Source organism: Ursus americanus, chromosome 28 (assembly GCF_024610735.1).
Source record: "Ursus americanus isolate L20-20 chromosome 28, mUrsAme1.1.p, whole genome shotgun sequence".
In the NCBI taxonomy this organism is placed as follows: Eukaryota; Metazoa; Chordata; class Mammalia; order Carnivora; family Ursidae; genus Ursus; species Ursus americanus.
This window is the reverse complement of record NC_142154.1, coordinates 24831984-24848731: the sequence shown is the minus strand read 5'-3', so window position 1 is coordinate 24848731 and position 16748 is coordinate 24831984. Positions and strand designations below refer to the sequence as shown.

At 36.6% G+C, this 16748-nt stretch overlaps 1 protein-coding gene and 1 pseudogene across 1 annotated transcript in view; both read right to left on the bottom strand.

Annotated features, from left to right (window-relative positions):
- The window catches only part of GABRG3 (gamma-aminobutyric acid type A receptor subunit gamma3), a 631894-nt gene that overhangs the window by 224545 nt on the left and 390601 nt on the right, over window positions 1–16748 (bottom strand). The window lies entirely within an intron of this gene.
- LOC123790809 (glia-derived nexin-like) overlaps window positions 14881–16748 on the bottom strand; it is a 53190-nt pseudogene continuing 51322 nt past the window's right edge.

Here is a 16748-nt window from a genome sequence, read left to right as displayed (position 1 = left end):
AAGAGATCCACTGTCAGATATAAGATAGCCAAATTGTTAAAAGTCAAAAACAAAAGTAATGTATAGTGAAAGAAATCATAATGATGTTGCTTTAGGGCTGTAAAGAATTTGTAAAGTGTTTCAAAATGCAAATTTTATTATTCGGATATGGTGAGGCAAACAGATCAAGACAAGGTCCTCATTGAAAAGATAGTTCCCTCAGGGGAGGGGGTGAGGGAATGGTATAGGCTGGTGATGGGTAGTAAGGAGGACACGTATTGCTTGGTCCACTGGGTGTTATACGCAACTAATGAATCATCGAACTTTACATCAGAAACCAGGGATGTACTGTATGGTGACTAACATAATATAATAAAAAAACATTAAAAAAAAAAAGAAAAGATAGTTCCCAAGAGGAAAATGTATGCTATGTCATGGGGGACCACACGGAGAAGCACCAGGGTTGTTCAGGAATACAGGGAAAGGGGCAAATCTGTGTGCCAGAATATTTAATGTAGTTTTTATAGGAGGGAATAGACAAGGCAGAGTAAGCTGTCTAGGAATGGTTAGTTTGAATAATTTCAGCAGACTCTGGAGCATAGAGACAGTCCCTAGTTGTCTGGTACCTGGCTCTGGAGTGATCAGGTCAGGAGGAGAAGGACACCAAGTGTAAGAGACCCTGCAGGAGACTGTTGGGGTATGGGCTCTGAATTGGTTGGTTTTCTCTCAGGCAAGTTGTTTGCTATCCCTAGGAATTAGTTAACCCTGGGAGAGGCAGCCCTTTACAGTGCTGGCAAAGTCTCAACATGTCAAAGCATCAGAATAAAAAAGAAATACTTAGTACATTAAGGGGCAGAAGAATATCTTTGGGATGACAGAAATTTTCTATATCTTTTTGGATTGTGTTTACACAGATGTAGACAAGTGTCAAAATACATTAAACCGAACATCTAAGATCTGTGTATTTTGTTGTATGCCAACTGTACTTCAATCAAAATATCAATACAAATAAAATTAAGAAAATCAATCTGATTATAATAATAGTAATAGTAATATTAAAATTAACTGAAAAATTCCATATTGGAAAGTTACTATGAGGGTCAGATACCATGTACAGAAGGTTTCTAATGCAGAGTTTGGTACATATTATGGGTTTTAAAAAATAGAGGCATTTTTATTACTTGTATTATCCACAAGACTTCTCTACTTCCCGCCTTTTGTACATTTATCATTAACATGTTACTCAGAATTATGTTGTCAATAGTTAGTCTGATTCTTGGTTTCCTCTCTTTTTCCTCTTTTGATCATTTGTTTTGTTTCTTAAATTCCACATATGAGTAAAAGCACGTGGTATTTGCCTTTCCTAACTACCGAGAACAAACTGATGGTTACCAGAGAGGGGGTGGTGGACAATTGGTTAAATAGGTGATGGGGATTAAGGAGTGCGCTTGTGTTAACATTGGGTGTCCTAGGTAAGTGTTGAATTACTAAATTCTACACCCCAAACTAATACTCCACTGTATGTTAATTAACTGGAATTTAAATTAAAAATTAAAAAAAAAAGAATTATGGTCATAATCTAAGGCACAGAACATTATTAAATCATTACTAAATCACGACCAAACATCAGGTCATTTTTATGAGTCTCTATTCTCTAAATATTCATAATTAATCTAAAACATGAACTAAATTATTCTATCAATTGAATTGATCCACACACTTTTCCCAGATACTTGTGTGTGTATTTCACTTTCACTTCCATTTGTTCTTAGTGATTTCCAAAAACCCTTTTATTAAAATGTCCTCTTTTACTTTTTCAGCCAGCGGGTGGATTTGTGATAGCATGGCTGGAATCATCTTATTTAATGCAATACCCAATTCTCATTTCCTAGGCTTATGCTAGATTTCAAGGTTCTTCTGAAAATCATTCTCAGTGACACTTGATTTGCATTTAATCAAGAGAAGAGACGGATTCTGGAAGCCTGAGCCATCTTCTGTTCCCCTTGCGATGATTCACTTTGTCCGGGGTGTTTGCTATTGCTGAAATTACTTGACCTCAGGTGTTGCACTTTAGACATACAGTAACCATTCAGTATAATATAAATATAGCATTGAACTTTTATGTTTGCGTTTCTGTTGAGCAAAATTAAACCTGGTTTATCTGTTGAACAAATTACAATTAATTAAGATAAAAACAGCAGAAGAAACCTACTATGTAAAGTCTGTTATGTGGTCCTTAAATATTGCTCATTCTTAAAGAAAATTTGCAGAATAATCAATAAAAATATCAATCATTTGGCCTCAATCAATTTTCCATTGCTGAATTTACCACTGCACTTGGTGACATTATACAAATAAAACATGGAACCCTGTAATTATCATATACTCTATTTTATAAAATTACTTTACTTTTAAGCTCATACGCACTCATTAAAAATTATTTTTGGGATGCCTGGGTGGCTTAGTTGGTTATGTCTGCCTTCAGCTCAGGTCATGATCCCAGGGTCCTGGGATCAAGTCCTGCATCAAGCTCCTTGCTCAGTGGGGAGCCGGCTTCTCCCTCTGCCTGCCACTCCTGCTTGTGCGCTCTCTCGCTCTCTCTCTCGGTTTGTCTCAGTCTGTGTATGGTTTGCCTTAGGAACTTTACACTTGTTTTTGCATCTGCCCTTAATGCGCTTGGCACTTAATCAACATAGCTGGCGTTGCCCTACTTGAAAGACCCCCTCTCCAGCATTTCTACATACTTTACCTTAGTTTTATCCATATATCTTATCTCCATATGGCATATTGGATATTCCACATATTTGCTCATTCATTTTCTTCTACTATAGAATATGGCACGAACATGCCAAGAAGATAGGTATTTTTGCCTATTGTGCATACTAATGTATTACCAGCTCCTGGTAGAGTACCTAACACATAGCAGGTATTCAATAAATGTGCAGTGAATGAAGTATGGGAATTCAGCAAAATATCAACTAACTGTTGCTTAATTTTAATGAGGTTTTACAAATGCAACACTAGTTTTGACAGAGAATATGGAAACAATCATAATAACTACATTACATCTTCAATTAATTATGTTCTAAAATAATAAATTCCTCTAGATATTCTTATAATTGGGGCATGGAAGAGCAAGAAAGCAGGCTGACATAGGTGGAAAGCTCATAAATAAATCATACTTCCAACTATTCAACACAACCCTGAATCGTAAAAGTCATCTCAGCCTCCCTTTATATCATTCTCCATATCCAGACATATCATTGAGGGGGAGAATGGTCACCAGCCTGGATCTTACGCATAAGAGAGTATCAGGAGAAACAAAGGAGGAGGACTTCCTTTCTCCTTTATTTTTTGGTCCAGGATGCCAGGAATTTGGAAGTCATCACTCTAAATATCACAAGAAAAAAAAAAAAAACTTAATAAACTGAAAATAAACAACTCCTCTTAGATCTATTAAAGAACTGTGGTCACAGGGAAAACCATTGCTCCCCAAATTGGAGACAGACCAGTAAATACAAAGACTTGTAACTTGCTGAAGCAGAAACGCAGAAGCAGAAACTTCCATGGGAACCAGTATTAGTACAGAAAATTGAACTGTAATTGACAAGTTGTTAGAGACTCACTGTGGACAAATCTGGATAGAATTAAAAACTCTAGGGAGTCCAGTCTTCAGAGGATTCTCACATTTTCATGAGTTTTGCCCCCAGGAGGCCCACCAGGTGTTCCCAGTGAAGAGGAGAGAAACACTCTCTTATGATTCCAGCAGGAGAAGGAGCGGGGGGGAATAGCCATTTTGAAATATACCTAGAGCAATCTGTTCTAATAAGGCCTACTGTCAAGGAAACTGTTTTACCAGCAAAAAAATGAGTAAAATAGGGTTTTACCAGAACCTACCCAACCTTGGGGAAGAGACATACCTAACTCAAGCTCCCATTAGCTTTCTTGTCTCATCTGAGTGGGAAGAACAACGGAGAAGCATTTGCAAAGATCACAGCCCAGGAAAAGAGGCACACTAAGAGACTGAGACTTAATAGTAGAACTATGGAACATTTTTCCTCCCCTGACACCTTACTACCACATTAGTAGGCTCCTGTATTATAACAGGGGCATACAACTGAAAGAACTACGTATCACAGACCTCATTTAAGAAGATGCCTCTAAGGAAATCTAAAGACAACATAGAGACCAAAGCAAGGAAATCAGGAAATTAGGCTCTGACACCTACGGCTAGAGCCAAGAATAAACACAACATAACTTCTAGCTAGGTAAGTGCAAAACCTCATATTAAAGTTTTATTTACCTCAATTCCTTTTACAAATACAGTATGTCTGGCTTTCAGCAAAAAAATTGCAAGGCATCCTAAAAGACAAAGAATACAGTTTAAAGAGATGAAACAAATTTCAAAACCAGACTCAAATATGGCAGAAAATTTGGAATTATCATGCCAGAAATTTAAAACAATTGTGATTAATATGCTAAAGGATCTAATGGAAAAAGTGGACACCATGCAGGAATAGATGGGTAATGTAAACAGAAAGCTGAAAATTCTGAGATCAAAAGAGATAGGCATTTCCAAGATACAGAAATTTTTCAGTGCAAAATAGAGGGGAAGAAAATCAGAGTGTGCAGCAGCTGGACTTGATATAGTGCACGGGGTCCACACAGTGGAATACCTTGAGTGATGCTTCTACAGACTGCTGGTTCCTTGAGTAAACTTAGAGAAGCTTCTTACATGAAAACTGATTATATGTCAAGGGGTCAATATAAAAAAATATATAACAAATTTATACAACTCAACACCAAAAAAGAGTCAGATTAAAAAATGGGCAGAGAACCTGAATAAACATTTTTCCAAAGCAGACATCCAGAGGGAGCCAACAGACACATGAAAAGGTGTTGAACATCACAAATCTTCAAGGAAATACAAATCAAAACCATAACAAGATATCACCTTACCCCTGTCAGAATGGCTAGAATCAAAAAGACAAAAGATAATCAGTGCTGGTGAGGATGCAACAAAAGAGGAACCCTAGTGCTCTGCTGGTGGGAATGCAAACTGGTGCAGCCACTGTGGAAAACAGTGGGGCAGTTCCTCAAAAAATTAAAAATAAAACTAACATATGATCCAGTAATTTCACTCCTGGGTACTTACCCAAAGAAAATGAAAACATTAATTTGAAAAAATATCTGCACTCCTACATTTATTGCAGCATTATTTAAAGGAGCCAAGATATGGAAGCAGCCTAAGTGTCCACTGATAGTCAATTGGATAAGGAAGACGTAGTAATATTTACATAATGGAATATTACTCAGCCATAAAAAGGAATGATATCTTCCTATTTGTGACAACATGGATGGATGCAGAGGGTATTACAGTAAGTGAAATAAGTCAAACTTAGAAAGACAAATACCACCAGATTGCACCATATGTGGAATCTAAAAAACAAAACAAATGAAAAAACAAACAAAAAGCAGAATCAGATTTATAAATACAGAGAACAAACTGATGGTTGCCAGAGGGAAGGGGGTGGGGAGATCGGCACAATAAGTTTCCAGTTATGAAATGAATAAGTCATGGGAACAAAAAGCATAATAGCATAGAGAATATAGTCAATGGTATTGTAATAGCATTGCAGGGTGACAGATGGTAGCTAGCTACACTTGTGTGAGGTGGCATAATGCATAGAAAAGTTGAGTCACTATGTTGTACACCTGAAACAAATGTAATTATATGCATATTTTTAAAAATTATTTTAAAAAGCAGAGATTTGTAAAAAAAAATCACAATAAAGCCAACATTAGATAAAAAAAAGAAAATGCTAAAAATAAAAAACACTAACAGAAATGAGGAATGTCTTTAATGGACTCATAAATAGACTGGACACAATCAAGAAAACAATTAGTGCTCTTGAAGGCATGTCAATATAAACTTCCAAAACAGAAATGCAAAGAGAAAAGAGAAGAATGAAAGGACAGAAGAGAATATCCAAGAACCATGGGACAATTACAAAAATGTAACATATATACAATGAGAAAACCAGAGGAAAAGAAGAAAAGAAAAGAAGGTAGCAAAAGAAATATTTGAAAAAGTATTTCTTATATTCCATAAATGAATCATGGAACATTGCATCAAGAACTGGGGATTACTGTATGGTGACTAATATAACAAAATAAATATTATTTTAAAAAAAGAGAGAGAGATTAGCCATATAACATTTATAGCAAAATAATTTTATGTTTTAGCTGAGTAAAAAGATATGCTCACTATTAAAAAAGAAAAAAAGATAAAAAAAAGAAAAAGTATTAACTGAGAATTTTCCAAAATTAATAATAAACATCAAACCACAGATCTAGGAATTTCGGAGAATACTAAGTGGATAAAAAAAAAAAAAACTATAGCTGTGTATCATATGCAAACTGCGGAAACTTAAAAAAAAAAAAGAACATCTTGAAAGAAGCCAGGTATACGTGTGGGGGAACCCCTTATTTACAGAAGAGCAAGAACAAGAATTACATTGTATTTCTTTTCATAAATCTTGGAAGCAAGAAAACAATGGAGGTAACTATTTAAAGTGTTGAAAGAAGAAAACCACCAACCTAGAATTATGTATCCAGAAAAATAATTCTTCAAAACTGGAAACAATAAAGCCTTTCTCAAATGAACAACAATTGAGGGAATTTGTTGCCGGTAGACCTGCCTTGAAGAAATATTAAAAGAAATTCTTCATAAAGAGGGCAAATTATATAGGTTAGAAACTCAGATCTACATAAATCAAGGAAGAACATTAGGGAAAGGAGGTAAAAAAAGTATTTTACTTCAGTTATTCTTAATTGATCCAACAGATAACAGTTTGTTCAAAATAATAACAGTAATCAGTTTGGTGATTATAACTTATAGCTAAAGGAAATGAACGAGAACAAAATTACGAAGGATGAAGGAAGTGAGAGAATTAGGAATACTCTGTTATAAGGTACTTGCAATACCTGTGAAGTAATACAGTGTTACTCGAAAGTGTACTTGACTATGTTGTAAATGTATATTGCAAACTCAAGAGGAATCACTGAAAAAGGCAAAAAAAAAAAAAGTGTAGAATCAGTATGTTGAGGGGAGAAAATGGAATCATACAAAACACAAATTGCTCAGTTAAGACCATGAAAGGCAGAAAGAAGAGTGGAAACAAAGGAGACATGACCTTTGGCTTTGGGAGACTGGGAAGTACTAGTTCTTCAGGCTCATCCTACTTCTTCTGAGTAGGAAAGGGGGGTCTTTAGAAGCAAAGACAGCAAAGAACAGACACATGCACATAAATACACATACACGTGTGCACAGGGACACAAAGCAAAACGGCACTTTTCTAATACACACATCTGTAGATGGCATTCATTAAAGATCTACTTCATCCAATTTTCTTTCTTTGCATCCTATAACCCCTTCTCCCATCTGTCCACAATTAGCTTGGCTTCTTCACAGACCAATTCCAGAAAACAAGAGATTTATATGATCTCGTCTTAGTTTTCCAGTGAGATGGCGCTCCTTTCATAAAACGAGGGAAATCGCCGCCTTAGCTTAACCATTAGCACTCTGACCATTTATCATGACTTCGATAAATCAATAAGAAAGTCATTATACAAATGAGCTACAGAGCCAAAACATGGATCAGAAATAACCATGCTTTAAACATGCATGACATATTAGGTCACATACCTAACTGCAAGACTATGATGTTACAAAATCCATACCTAAATCATACAGTGAAAATAAAAATGTCCTCACCTACCCCGGTAATATTTACTTCACTAGTAAGGTGTATTCTCACTGGGTAGCTTTGTTCTTGCCAAATACCCAACTGTCTATTAGTCACTGTTGGTTACTTCTGATAGGTATCAAAGTTCTCATGTCTGACAGATGGTCCAACAAAACTGGCCAAATAGCTACTCCATATTTGCGCCTCAAGTAGCCCATTCAAGGAACCAAGGAGGGAATAAGTACTTTGGGGAATGTTCATAAGGGAGAGCTTGTTAGTTGTTTAAAATGAAGTAGAACATCAGACAATTTCCCTACTTCATAACGTGTGCATGGAGCCTATGCTAACTTCATGATGTCAGATAAAACAGTTTTTTGTTTGTTTGTTTGTTTGTTTTTAGGAGGAAATAGCACATGTGGTACAAAGGTTACCACTCACCAACTGACAATTTTGAGGCAAGTTACTCAATTGGCTGTGAGGTTAGAGGGTGAATTAAATTGTTTCCATGGTCCCTTTTCTAACTTCTTGTGCCTGTTAATATTATATGATCATTTAATTGCTATCTGGTTTCCACACCTTATTCTAGCACAAAAATCTTAAAAAATGATTTCAGAACTGGGTAAAAGCCAACTAAAATTTGGTTGAATGAAGCATGAAAAACCAATACTAGTTACTGTTTCAAAGACTCCACAGGTAACCTTTACAAAGAGCCATGTTCAACCAAGGCACATTTAATGATACATCCATGTGGATGGTGTTGGCCCCTTTGGCATTCAGAGCTCCGATATGAGTGTCCTAAAGCAGCACCTGCAACTCTGTTTGAAGGCTTCCTTCCACTGCAAGTGATAGGACCTTAGCCAATGATAAATGCAGCTGGAGGATAAGCCCCCAGCTTCCATACCCCTAGCAGAGACAGTTCTGAGGTATGTTCTAGTCCAGGAGACCACAGCCTGCTCTATGCATACCTTCTATCGGCTACCAGTTTTTCCTGAGGTCTCCTCCCAAATATACAGCTTGCAGTCAGTGCTTGCTACAGGTTCTGCTTCTGGGAAAACCCACCCTGAGACAATAAAAATACACAGACCATACAACTAGGTTGTATGGGTAAAGTATTTGTTTATGAGTAACAGGAACAAACTTGAAAACAGACAAAATATTAAATGGATTCTTAAATTTTAAATTGCAAATATATTAATAAAACATTCTAGAATATATCAGTTTGAACTCTTTTTTGGCAAAAATAACTTCAATGCCATTTATGAAATCTAAAGAAGCCTTGAGCATCCCCTCTGAGAATAGAAAATAAATAACAAAATAAATATGAAAATATTAGTAGCACATTAATATTACATTGGGACTGCAGCTAGTACATGATAGTGTTTCAGAGAAAACCTAAAATTAGCTGATGTGACCAGGAGAGGGGTCTAATGAAGATTCTCTATTACTGAGTGTTAATTATCTTTTAAGTATTTATGAGTAAAACTACCCATGCTTTAATCATAAATTTGTAGGAGAGAAAAATTATTTTTCTGTAATATTGAGGGTTAACAAAAATAAACACCAAAAGTAAATGCTAGGAGCTGGAAAAATTCATATTTTTCAAATAAATTTTAATATGAATTGCAACTATTATAGTTAAATATTACTAATACTGATTCATAGCATTCTAGAGTTGTGAGAGCCCATTTAATGAACACGGTTAAGACCACTGATTAAAAGCCCTAGTCCTAATAAAGCCACTGGTTAACTTGTAGACCGCTGCTCAGTAGTGATGCAAATAATTTCTGTCTGGTAGAAATCCTAAACACTAAGGGTTATTTTCCTGAAGAGATTTAATGATTCTATATCTAACATGGCAATCTTTCTACCATTTTTAAAAATCAAATTTCCTACAAATACCCCATTCTTCAAATTCTCATTTAGCCATTTGGCATCTTATTGATTTCCTCATTTATTAATGAATTTATTAAAATATTTGACACATGTTCATTTTATATTTTTAAGGTCATCTTTTTAGCTTTTTGAAAATTATGCTTCAGCAGCATATAGTTTGAATTCTTCGTTTTGTAGGCAAAGACACTTAGACAGATTTGCAAATTCCCAATCAAGAATTTGAGGGTACTAAGGAGGCACTTGTTATGATGAGCACTAGATATTATATGTAAGTGAGGAATCACCAAATTCTACTCCGAAACCAATATTACACCTTCTGTTAACTAACTAGAATTTAAATAAAAATGTGAAAAAAAAATCGAAAAAGTTAAAGAAAAGAAAGAATTTGAACCCATGTATTCTAAATCCCAGACTGGGCCCTTGCTAGAATGGCTCATCTTTCTCTTACTGTTATTTTATTTTATTTTTAAAGATTTTATTCATTTATTTGACAGAGAGAGAGAGAGAGAGAACACAAGCAGGCAGAGCAGCAAGCAGAGAGAGGGAGAGCAAGAGAAAGAAGCAAGCTCCCTGCTGAGCAGTGAGCCGGACATGGAGCTCATGGGGCTCGATCCCAGGATCCTGGGATCATGACGGGGCTGAAGGCAGATACTTAACTGACTGAGCCACCCAGGCACCCCATCTCCTACTGTATTTCACTTGACATCTTTATGTCCTTTCACTTATACAGGTACTGTTAGGTATAGGTTAAACACTAGCATTTTGTAAGTGGAGAAAATTGAGCACAGATGGGATAATATCTTGCTTGAGGCCACAAACCTAGTTATCAGATCACCACAGTATGGCTGATGCCCACAAGAAGCTGTCAGTTACAGTTAAGGACCATTCAAGGTACAATGGCCTGGGACTTGTAGAGAGGTCTGGATACAGTGAGCGCTGCTGGGGCTTGAAGGGGGCAGTCAGGTGTGGAGACACAGTGAAGGATTCAAAGGGGAAGCTGGTTTTGAGCTGGACCATTTAAACAGGCTCAGTGATGGTAATTTTTTTATATTTAGTAGTGGACTTAAGTCCTAAGAAGTAGACTAACGTAAGGAACTTGTTCTTAAGAATAATAAGTTTGGTTGTTAATCAAACTAGGTTTTAATAATAAAACTGAGGAAAAAACCATAAAAATATCATCAGAAAATCAGCCCCTAAGATTCTGATATTATTTTAGCTAAAAAGCTAAAGATTCTGATATTACTTTAAGATTCTGATATTATTTTAGCTAAAAAGCATCTTAAAATAAGATTCAAGCCTAATAACAATGACATATATTCCATAAAGTGTGGACAGATATAAGCCTGAAGCTGAGTTAATATTTGAATGTTATTTTGTGCAATACTTTGGGTTTGTATTAACTTAATAAAATACAAATATATCCTGAGTCAATTAAAACAACTAAAACGGAATGGTGTATGCTTAAAAGCCATTGCAATGCTGTTTACTAAGGCTATTTTTTTTGCTGTTAAAAAAAAAAGATCCGATTTTCTTTGCTCTTAAGCAACCAAAATGAATTAACATTATTAAACTGCATGTTCCTATCACTTTTATGCTCTTATTTTAGGGTATCAATATAATATTTTGATAACTTTAGCATTATTTGCTTTTTATAAAATATGCTGAAGTAAAATGTTAATATTTGTGGATGACAAATTCATTGTAATGAGCTTTATTGCAACTGAGATTTAGGGAAATAGGTCATGTCTTTGTAACTCTTTTTCTTTTTCCTCACACATGCACAGGAGTGTGGATATAAATAAAGGAGTTAAAATCCAGAGAAACAGGGGCGCCTGGGTGGCACAGTCCTTAAGCGTCTGCCTTCGGCTCAGGGCATGATCCCGGCGCTCTGGGATCGAGCCCCACATCAGGCTTCTCCTCTGGGAGCCTGCTTCTTTCTCTCCCACTCCCCCTGCTTGTGTTCCCTCTCTCGCTGGCTGTCTCTCTCTCTGTCAAATAGATAAATAAAATCTTTAAAAAAAGAAATCCAGAGAAACAAGTTGTGTTTCAGCTTTCCTCTGGCACCCAATCATTAACAATTTTGGAAATCATTTAATATTAAATGTAAACAGTACTCTTGTATTGTGATTTGTGTTATTAGCTATCACCAACATAATTGCCACAAACTACAAGGATAGATACACATTTATGTTATATTATACTATACTATATTATATTATATTATATTAATAATATGTATGTTATATAATATAATATATATATATTAATAAGAGGGTCAGCTTTCCTTCTAACAGAGTAGATTCCTTTTTCTAAATCATCTTTCTTTTGTAGAAAACTATGAGGACTTTCTTCAATAAATTTACTTGCATCTTCCTACATAGGCTAAAAGAGATTAGTGTTTAATTCACAACTGGAAATTGCAGAATATTTGTAAAACATTCCAAAAATACTATTTGAGGGAAAAGGGAGGCAGGGAAATGTTAATGTATTCTATCATTAGAATGGTTAATCATTAATCTAGCCTTTAGGCAAACACATTCAAAGTATATGATCTAATATAGTATATCTTTTCTCACAAAATATTCTGTTTCTAATTCTTTTAGGAGTTTCAGACAATGGAACTTAGTGCACTTGCCATAAAACCTGGCTAATGTAGGGTGATCACATAATTGCAGAAATAAGTGAGGGCACCTGTGTCACTTTAAAACTCAACATCAGACACAACTACTTGTATGTTTGTTTTTTTCCCAGTATCTTGACCTGGTGATTGAGAAAGAACACAGGAGAGCAGCGAATGTCGCAGCTGTGCAGTGCAGAACCAGCACATTTGTCAGTGTTAATAATGTGCGCATGGATCTGCACCCGTTTTTAGCCACTGTTGGAATAACAACTAATATCTTTATAGTAGCTACTGGTAGCATCTCCATGCATGAGAAACACAGATACTTGGTATATTAAATGTATCGGGAGAATGTGCCAGACTGCCACTTCGTTTTGCCATTGCTAGTTATTTTTATCATTGAAATGTAACTGATGAGGAAAAAAAAAAAACATGCAATTGCTTTAAACAAGCTAACGAAGTGGGAGGCACCTGGCTCCTCTTCTGAAGTGGACTCCTGAGATTCTAGGGCAATAACAGATCCATGTCACAGTGCCTGAAGTCTGCTGGACCAAGCAAAATGGAGTCTGGGGAGTCTTTTGCTCAGATCCCAGGTGGAGTGACAGAAACACTTCTCCAAGCAACATGGACATTATCCAAACAGGTAGGAGACTGGCAACTTTAAATTGTCTGATGTTGAGAGCAAAAACAAAGCAAGGGAAAGCTGTAAAACACTTACTCCAGGCTATTGTTTGAGCAAGAAAAGTGGCTAAGTAACCATCTGGTTGGTAATTCTTCCCTGGCAATCTGTACATTGCACTGTTCTCCTTAGTTTCGCTCTAGGCTCTGCTAAATGCTTAATATAATCATCATGGTTGCTGTCAACCTAAATAAAGAGAGAAACTGAGGCAAACTCAAAATTTTCTACAAGATGAAGGAATAGCAATTGCAACTGAATTGCAATTTGATGAATTGCAATTTGGGAGGACCAACTGTAGCAATCTACAAGAGAGTCCATTGAGGGTTTTGGGCAGACTGTATTTATGCGCAGGGAATGTAAAGAGGGGAAAGGTCAGTTAGAGTCTGTTAAAATAAAAACAGAGACTAGCTTCAAAAATTTCCCAAGCAGGCAGAACAAGTCCAGTCATACAGACAAAATTATTCAGTTTATTTTGTGAGACCAACCTGATCTGGGTCATTTTTTGCTCATGCCCATGGAATGTAAGCAATACTTTCCATGGTTGATATGAAGCAACCCCTGACCAACTCCTTATCACTTAAGAACATTCCAACATTGTCAGTTTTCTGTAAATCATTTACAGGAAATTAGTTTCTCGGTCTTTTTTGTTTTCCTGAGGGCATATGCGTGAGATTTTCTATTTTATATTCTTCAGTTCCAGTTTAGATTGAAATTCTTTCACATTGTCAAAGCTGAAAGATTCTTCAAAATCACCCAGGCAAATTACTTGATTTAACAGATGTGAAAACTAAGGACCTCAGTTGAAAAGTGACTACAGCAATATTTAGTTCCACTTAAGCATGTTTTTTTGATGCATTTGCTGTGAATTCTGTTAAAGGCATATTTTAAAGAATGGCTTTGTTCTTCAAGAGCTAAAAGTTCACTTGATTAGGATGTGTTGAAAGATTTTGCAATCAGTATCCAACTTAGTATGCTTACATGATGGAATTGATGGGCCTCGCATGCTTATCTGAAGAGTAAGGGGACAGAGGGAACATCTCACTCTCAGTCTCCAAATGATAGAAGGAGAAGGAAATTTTGTCAATACCCATATCTGAAAGGGTTTTTTTTCTCATACAACAACAACAACAACAACAACAACAATTCCTAGAATCTCATCCAATTTTTAGACAGAATAGCTAAATCATTTTGTGTTGAGGCAGCACTACCTATACTGGTATTTTCTACATTCCCAAAAGAGCTTTTGGATTGAACAGTTCTCCTAGTTATGCTTCTTATGTCCATTAACTGAAAGGTCTTATAAAGAATGTCTGGACTGGGTATTTCCTTGTTTTTGTACTCATTCACCATTAGGTTATCTTGCTGAGCTCACTTGAGTTACCTAGAACTTTTTGATAATCGGTTCTCTACAAACCTATGGTGCAATCCTACCTGAGGTCAGACAAAATGACCTCTGAGGTTTTAAAAACGAAAGAAATCCTTTGGATAATCAAGATAAGATAAAGTTGTTCAGTACATTTTTAGTATTATGCCCAAGAAAAAAATCAAATACAATTAAAAAGCAAAACAACTAGGTGCGATGAAAAATTATATAAAATGTTTTTAAATAATGAAAGAAAAAAGGTGAATGAAAGTCAAGTCTTAGAAAATGCAGATGGTTTATTATCTGACTCTTGCCTACCTATCCAAGATCATTTCAAGGTGTTGGGCTGTTTCAGCTTTGAGCTTTCTCAGTAGAGAGCTTAGTTCACCAAGTATCAAGCCTTTCCCTCGTGTTGGCCTTTGTCAATGTTCTTCCTCCCCTTCATTTTCCATCACCCTCCCTCCCCTTCCTTCACTTCCTTTATTTCCTTTCCATCCAGAAAACTCCTACATATCTGTCAAGTCCTCATTTATTCATTGTCTCTACTGTGACGCTTCCCAGACTCCTGAGTGGATGCATTTGTTCCCTCTACAGTGTTCTACTTCTCATTTTTGGAGTATACCAAAACCTGCATGTTAAACCCTGTGTGACCTGAGGTGAGTAATTCCGTATCCCCATGCTTCAGCATCCTGTAAAACTGGAGCATCCTGGCCACAAATTGTGTTGTAAGGGTGAAGTAAGACAATACCAGGACAATGACAGGAAAAGTGGCAGCAGCACTATGCGTGTCAGATAGGATAACCATTAGTGTCAGTAGTATTATAATTATTTGTATCATACAATAAATTGATTCAAATATTATTGTTTTCGGAGAGGGACAGTAGTAAGTGAGGATAGTTCCATGTCCTTTTCATATTCCTTATACCTAAATCTACTATTTCACAATATTCTTGACCAACCACCCTAGCATTTTCTGTGTGTGTGTGTGTGTGTGTCCATGCTCTTGGGCCCACACACCTCTATCAGGCTTCCTCATGGTAAGCTTTAGGAATGAGTTTAAAACCTGGAGAGAGGTGGCCAAATTGTCTTCTTATCTCCATTCCCTTAAATTCACACTACAATCTGAGTCATTAAGCTCTGACTGTACTTCACCGTGGAAGAAATTAAATGAAGAGAAGAAAGAGTCTCTCTTTCCAAGACTTTAAGCCGAGTGGCCCATCCCATCAGTCCTTTTTCTATCCCATTCCTGGCGATGCTGGGGTCTTAGGAGGTGGTGAGGTCCTGAACCTGGAAATACTCCAATGAGATGGAGAGGAGAGAGAAAGGACAGTGAGCTCAGAAGAGAGAGAGACAGAGAAAGCTAAGAGGTGTACCCTGATCTTTTTCCACTTTCCCACCTATATTCCTTATTACAGTTGTCTGACTTTCCTTATCTCATATTTGGACTTCTTTGCCTAATAAAAAGAAGGAAAACTGGTACAGCCCACGAAGGTGAACCAGTGACAGCCACATGCAGGTTTACAATTAATGTATGATTAGTTGACTAAAATTTAAATAATGAACAAGCTGCATACAATTTAAAGAAGTTGCCACATATGTTGTGTATAAAATGATTCAATTCTGTCATAATATTTATAGATACTCCCACTATATTTGAAGCATTTCAAATGGAATTTGAAAGTCTAACTTCTTCCCAATTCTTTCCCTTCCTTTCTCTCACTTTATCTCCCTCTCCTTCTCTCTGTAGGTCTCTCTCATTTTTCTCTCCATCCCTCCCTTTCCCTCTCCCTCTTTCTCTCTTTCCATGCAATGGGAAGGGCACTGCGTAAAAAAGAAAACTGTAAATTTATTGGCTCCTCAAAGGAATATAAAACGCCTTTTAGTAATAAAACAATAGTATCCTTGCTGCCCACCCTTACCAAGATTTACAAAATTGTTTGGAATAATGGAGCTACTCTTTGACCTTAGGCACCACATATTTTTATTGGTAGCTGGCTTCTTTTGCTATCTCTTTTGTCCATGAGGATAGGTTAAGAGTTATATTGTTTTAGAAAAGGAGGAAGAAGTCTAGTATCTGCCACCTAGATAACTTAAACAAATATGTAGGCCAGGTAGGTTTTAACAGTGGGAAATGAGAAAGATGCCACAGATATTCCTATCAGCCTGGAGGAGGGAGGTGACATTTTTTCCCCTCCAGGTGAAGGGAAAAAAACCCACATAGGTAGAGAAATCTGAAGCAGCAGGCCCCAACATGTGAGGGAGACAGGAGGAAAGCCATGAGCATGAGGAGGCTTAGGCCAAGTGGACTGGAAAAACACACTGGGGGACATCCCTCAGTTTCCTTGGGAATTCTGCCGCCTAACCATCAGAGGTTAGTGGAGCCACAGGGAAGTTAATGGCCAGTGGCCAACCAGAGAGCCTCTCATGATGCCCCTGCAATAGGAGGTAGAGAAATCACATAGCTGG